This window comes from Salvia miltiorrhiza, unplaced genomic scaffold (genome assembly GCF_028751815.1).
Source record: "Salvia miltiorrhiza cultivar Shanhuang (shh) unplaced genomic scaffold, IMPLAD_Smil_shh fragScaff_scaffold_39, whole genome shotgun sequence".
In the NCBI taxonomy this organism is placed as follows: domain Eukaryota; kingdom Viridiplantae; phylum Streptophyta; class Magnoliopsida; order Lamiales; family Lamiaceae; genus Salvia; species Salvia miltiorrhiza.
The window spans coordinates 790,519-797,203 of record NW_026651458.1 but is presented as its reverse complement, the minus strand read 5'-3'; the positions used below and the strand labels follow the sequence as shown (position 1 = coordinate 797,203).

General features: G+C 37.5%; 1 long non-coding RNA gene across 1 annotated transcript; it reads right to left on the bottom strand.

Moving 5' to 3' along the window:
- Window positions 1-5,126: 5,126 nt before the first annotated feature.
- Window positions 5,127-5,512, bottom strand: LOC131002907 (uncharacterized). Its single transcript, XR_009094457.1, has 3 exons — window positions 5,479-5,512; window positions 5,317-5,393; window positions 5,127-5,215 (listed from the first exon to the last, which is right to left on the bottom strand). It is a non-coding gene; the product is annotated as an uncharacterized LOC131002907 (long non-coding RNA).
- Between the last annotated feature and the right edge of the window lie 1,173 nt (window positions 5,513-6,685).

The window sequence follows — 6,685 nt, the reverse complement described above, 5'->3', positions numbered from 1 at the left end:
TTGTTGGAAAATGAAATATCCGAGAAGGACAAGTATTTTAAAAGGAAAATCGGATTTGATTGAACTTGTCCTGATCTTCTCTAAAAATCTTTCCAACCTTTTTGCCTCTGTGATCAAATTTCTTGAGAATCTCATTGACATGACATAATGCAATGATACCTCTCACATTTTTGAAGCTTCCGTTCCCTGCAGTGACGGCGGACGTGAATTTTTACTTCAAAAACATTTTAGGCACAGTTTTCGAAAAACTTTTCATCTTCTTACTTGGAAAAATTTGTCTATTTATACCATGTTGTCTTCACATATTCTCTGCATCAACTAACAACTCTCCACAACATTCACTATTTCCAAAGGTTGTAGAGAGAATTTGTTTCGACAAAAGGAGAAATCAATGACTGCTCATGGAGTGGGAGAATGATGCTCACATACTTGGTCATCACCGAACCCTTCCACTGGATCTCAACGTCTCTCCGACGTTAAAGTTTGCTCTACCCTCACTTGTATCCAGCGAAGCGAGTGTCTTCCATTCTCATGCCTGGCGCCAAGAAGCTTCACAGCTTCTGGAGGAGATCATTCTTATCGCAGATATTGCACTCCTCCCTAGCTTGCAACAAACAACAAGACCTCTCTTGTTGTTGGCCGGCATCTTCAGCCGCACAAGGTCTATTCTTCAAAGACTTAATGCTGGCGATCGACGGTGTTAGTCTTCTCAGCTGCCACCGATTCGATTCTTCCTTCTCACACCCTTCTTCATTTCTCTCCCTCTTTCTCCATCACCAGCCCTTCCTTCACCTTTCAAGGCAGCCTTCTCCCTCTCTAAGGCAGCCTTCTTCTCTCGTCCTTCTCCACTTCTCCGTATCCCTCCTCACCTCACCTCCCCACGGGCGTCTTCCTCTTCTGCATCTCTGGACTCATCCTATTCTCGAATCTTCTCAAGAGCTTCTGAGACTAGGAGTTGGGTACCATCCGATCATAGCCTCCATCATCAGCTCTCTTTTTTATGTTGCCAAAAAGGGAGAAAAGTAGGAAGTTAGAGAAAAACCTTCTCAAATGTTTTTCCAGCGTCTTCTTTCTTGACTGAAGATGGGACAACAAAAGGATCACCAGAAGTTGTAAGGATGACGTTCCAGTAAAGACCTCAAATCAACGGAAAACAAGTGAGAGTGGAACAAGCTTAGGAATACGAAGACAGAAGATGAAAATCAAGAAGTTTAAGGCACAACAATGCAGACTGCTGGAGTCCATGGGTTTCCCATGATGTTTTTGTTTCGTTTTTTTCTTCTCTCCAATGTAGGTCTTGCTCTGTACCTCAACTGACGGCTTATCAGTCTTTCTTTAATGAAAAGACCTTTTTTTTATCTCAAACTGAAGACAATGACTCTTTGTCCAGGCTCTGATTAATGTTTTATGTCTTCTCCTTGTTCTGTTTTAGAACTTTTTTGTTCTTGACTCTAAGTACAAGTTTTTAGGTTCTATTGTTAAGGGAGAATTGTATTCACCCAGTTTTAGAACTTGTGCTATGAGTTCAGTCTTTTTGTATGTCTAGAACTGCTGTATGGTTTTGGCAACATCAAAAAGGGGGAAATTGTTGGGAATCTTGTGGAATATCCTAATCGTTGTTTTGATGATACCAAAATCCATAGGTCTTAATTGTAATAGACTAGAACGGTTTTGAACTCAAGTGTTAGAGTTCGTTTCTAGTTTAGCTTGCGATTCTGAAGACTGAAGACTGAAGACTGAAGGACGAAGGATTGAAGACTGAAGACTGAAGTTACTGTTAGGTCCCGACACTACTAGAAAAACGCTCATAGATAACGGATTTTATCCGTTATCTATGAGCAAAAAAACCGTTGTGTATAGTGGTGTTATCTATGATACGTATCATAGACAACGGTTTAAAAACCGTTATGTATGTGAGAATAGATAACGGTACGAGACGCTCATACATAACGGTATGAAACCGTTATCTATAATGATTATACATAACGGTTTATACCGTTATGTATGAGGATTTTTCCGTTATGTTTTGTATTTTTTTTGTTTTTTTTCCTATCATAGTTAACAGTTTTTTTTCTATACATAACGGTATGAAACCGTTATCTATAATGATTATACATAACGGTTTATACCGTTATGTATGAGGATTTTTCCGTTATGTTTTGTATTTTTTTTGTTTTTTTTCCTATCATAGTTAACAGTTTTTTTTCTATACATAACGGTATGAAACTGTTATCTATAATGCTTATACATAACGATTTATTACCATTATGTATGAGGATTTTTCCGTTATGTTTTGTATTTTTTTTGTTTTTTTCTATCATAGTTAACAGTTTTTTTTACCTTTTATAACGGTTTTTACCGTTATCTTTGATAGAAATACATAACGATTTTTTGTACTTTTTATACTGTTATGTATTTCAACTACAACTAGCATATTTAATATTTTTTTCTCGATTTTTATGTTATTTATCTCAAGAAATAAATAAATAACTTTAAAACAACAAAATGATAAAATCACCAATAACAATATTATATATCATCCAAAATATTCATACATTACCATCCCAATGAATCAAGTATAAAGTACATATGATCATTGCATATTTCGATTCAAAATTGAAAGTACCAACTATCTTATAGCTAAAACAAAAATCTATCATATTATGTGTTCTAGCACCAAGTCCTCATGAACTAGTTGACCTGCTATGATGAATTTGCAGCAACTAACTTAGGAGAGAACCCGACACACAAGCTCAACCTGCCAATAGAAAAATAATCCAAATAAAATATGTGAAATAAGAGAAAAGCAACCATCAAAGTACTAAGGATTAAGTAATAACATATATCAAAAGAATTACTAAGTTAATTAGTGAGGAATAGTATCAACACAGTATAACACGGTTCTGTACAATTTCTCACAATACTCACACACAAATAAATAAATGTATATATATGCAGCTCTTTACTATAACCGAACAGATACAGTAAAATCCACTTCTTATTCAAGTAGCTAATACCACAAGTAGAAAGAAAGGTCATCTACTTGCAACTATAGATGTCTTTAAAAGATTAGGATTGGAAAAAGTTTCCAATTGAGAAAAGGTAGCACATAGCAAATTAACTTTGGCTCGTGGCAGTAGTTTGTGAGAAAAAGGTGGCACGACTAAGAATTTGGATCTGCTAAAGCTAGATGTCCCATATGTGGATTTGGATCTGTTCATTACAGTCAAAATGATTTCAGATACCTGTTCATTACAGCATGACTAAGAATTTAGCTTCAAATAAATAATTACCTAAATTGTGAAGAGAGTAGTACGCACAGTCCTGGGAGTTCGACGAGAAAACGATATTTTGATACTTCCACAAGTTGAAAGAATACTCTTCATTGCAGTTGTAAGCTGCATTGCAAGATCAGTTGTAAGCTGCATTGCAACAGGAGAATAGCATATAAGCATTAACAAAAAAAAATTAGAATCTCACAAATTCTGAAATTATGAAATACTTTCTAATTAATATCTAAGTAAGAAGGGAAGGATGGCCCCGGATGACCCAGCAATCAGACCTTCTCTTTGAAGCTGTTACAATCTAAAAGAATGGGCATTTAGTCTTCTGATAACTTCTAAATGTGCCAGTACATTATTGAAATTATATGTGAAGAGGTGTACATGCTGACATCAGGTAGTTATGCAAATCTAATTGATGTGAATGGGGTACCAAAGGAGAATCACTCCTTCAAATGAACTTTTTCAGAAGGAAAAAGAATATTACATAAATGGCTTATTGGACTTTCATATTGGATCATTTAACATTATTTGGTTCCACTGGGCCTGACCTTCGCATTTAGTTGTACTTGAGTCCTCAAACATTCATCTGGTCCAACTGAAAACTTTGTGTTATGTTATTATTATATCCTCAAGACCCTGATTAGAAAAACGTGAAAGTTCAAGACCTATTTATGGACAAGTATTGCATTTCAACACAAGCAGACAAGACAGCCAGACTTCAATCAGCATACTAAGAAAACAGAAAAAATACAGAGCAGCTGCATACGAAGAGTGAAATCAATAACCTAAGAACATAAAATCTAATATAAAACAAAATGTAACAGAAACAATATCTCAACCCACCTCACGGCTAGCACGAGTTCCAACATATATAATAACATTCATCTCAGGCAACCACTTTCTAAACTCTTTTGCCCAATTAGACAAGGTAGATAAAGGAACAACAACAAGAAATGGTCCTTGAATTTGCTGAGAATTCTGCAGAAATGATTATGAATCAGCAATGCTATCAAAACATGAAAACATTGGAAATTTTTCAAAGCTGACTTGCAACATTATGTACCTGCAGAAAACCAAGCATTGAAACTGACTGAACAGTTTTACCAAGACCCATTTCATCAGCTAAAATTACATTGGTATCATTTCACCAGCTGTGCTGCAAAAGAGTCACTGATCAGCACTGCTTCTCAAGTAGAAAGCAAATGATAAAAGTTTAAGAAGATAATTTGTTCAGAATAAATCCACTTCGAACCATGTCCGCACCTGTTAACAAGAAAGTTAAGACCTTTAAGCTGATAGTCTCGAAGTTTGCCCCCTTTTAGCCACTCAGGCTGCTCGTCAAGCTTCCTGAGACTTCCTGAGGGAGTGAAAGGCATACAAAGCCAGGTAAGCAAAGAAAAAATAAGGAATTATCCCCCATTTCAATCTAGGACTTTTTTATAATATTCATATAAGTTCTGGGAAGCTAATTAGCTAAATGAGGACACCTATGACGAGCTACTGACCTTTGATTTTCTTGCGCTGAAAATCAACAGTCTTCCCTGGAACCATTGACGCGGCCTCTCGAGACTGCAATCCTGAAGGGGTCATGGCATTGATAAACTAACGTACATAACATTAAATCTTAGTTCTTGTGGGCCAAAAAGCAACAAAGGCCAAGCCAGGTAGAAACAGATCAACTGATCAAGATCACATTAGTAAGTAAAATTTGTGAAGGAAGAAATAATAAAGTTCTGACCAAACATGTGAGAGATAATCCCCTAGCAAACAAACAATAGAGAATGTGAGAGATAATCCAATAACCGTTGGAGAATTATGTATGAGAATGTGTTTCACGATTAACGAACCTCTCTGCTAATTTGTTGAGCTTATTGAATGTATCGACAGTGGCACATTGCCTTGAGTAATCCAACAATAACCCATCAAACTCACTGGCATCACAAAGAAATAAAATCCAAATTCAACACCATTTTACATCAAAATCAACTCTTTCTTGTAAATTTTAAACATGAAGAGAAAACAAGCATCATACACCATCATGGACTGGCATCTCTTCGTGTCGCTCATCAATTCACGCAGATGAGTCTTCTTAATGCTTTCAACATGGGCCTGAAATGCATGCATTAACTACCACACAAAAGTGCATCGCCATAACACTTCCAAAACACGGTCCGAACATAAAAGATGACATTACCCTCAAATCCTTCCACGCATCAGTTTCACAGATGCAACTATCAGCATCCACACTATGACTTCTCAAAGACTAATATCAGAAAACAAATGTAAAGACTCTATAAATGAACCCGTTCGGAAGTGATTTTCGACCAAATTACACAAACGAAATCCGTCTGCTACTATCCGATAATCATAGTTCAGAACTAATAAACTTTCAGAAGAAGCCTCAACTACACTGAAATCAAACAATCGGACCAAAAAACTTACCTCAATTTCACGAATTGATTGTGGATAACTGCAACGCAATGCGGTGAAGTGGAGACAACAAATATTGACGGATAACAACGAAGGCAGCGATTGTGAATCTAAGATTTGTAGACTGAATTGCAGCCGAGGGTAATAGAGGCATTCAAGGAAAATAGTGGAGTCACCGGACGGACCAACAGAAGCGCCGAGGCCAGAGGAGGTGGGTGGGGGCGACGCAGCCGCGCACTAAGGCGGGGCGGAGGATCTGATGCGGGGGCGGCGACCTAGGGTTTAAAATTTGGACGTGGGAGAGAGAGAGAGGCGACGGGAGAGGGGGAGATGTGACGGAACAGAAGGAGGCGTCCGTGGATATTGACGGGGAGAGAAGGCGGTGCGGAAAGATCGGCGGAAAAGGGCGGCGCGGAGAAGTCGAAGTCCTAGGGTTCTAGATTTGGAGGTGGGGGTTCATTGGAAGACAAAGAAGGGAGAGAGAGCATAGAGCCGTTGAAAGCGGCGGCTCGCCGGATTTCATCAGAGGCCATAGAGAGAGGCGATGAGGGTGAAATGGCAGACGGAGAGATGCGCCGGAGAAGGAAGAACGAGAGAGAGACGGTAGATAGATTCTGATTTTAGGATCAACAATTCATTTGTTATTTTCTCATATAATATAATATTATTTTAAAAAATTAATATTAAAAAAAATATACATAACAGTTTTTAGAAACGCTCATACATAACGGTTCAAAAACCGTTGTAAATGACTCTTATACATAACGGTTCTTTAGCGTTATAAATAACTGTTATAAAAGATGGTCATTGATAACGGTGGCGTAACGGTTTTGTAATACCGTTATGTATGCAACTAATAGATAACGCAAAAACATAACGCATTTGTTCAAACCGTTATCTATGCATTTAGACAACACTACATAGATAACGGATTTTCGAAAAACCGTTATCTATTCCTAAAAGTGCACTCA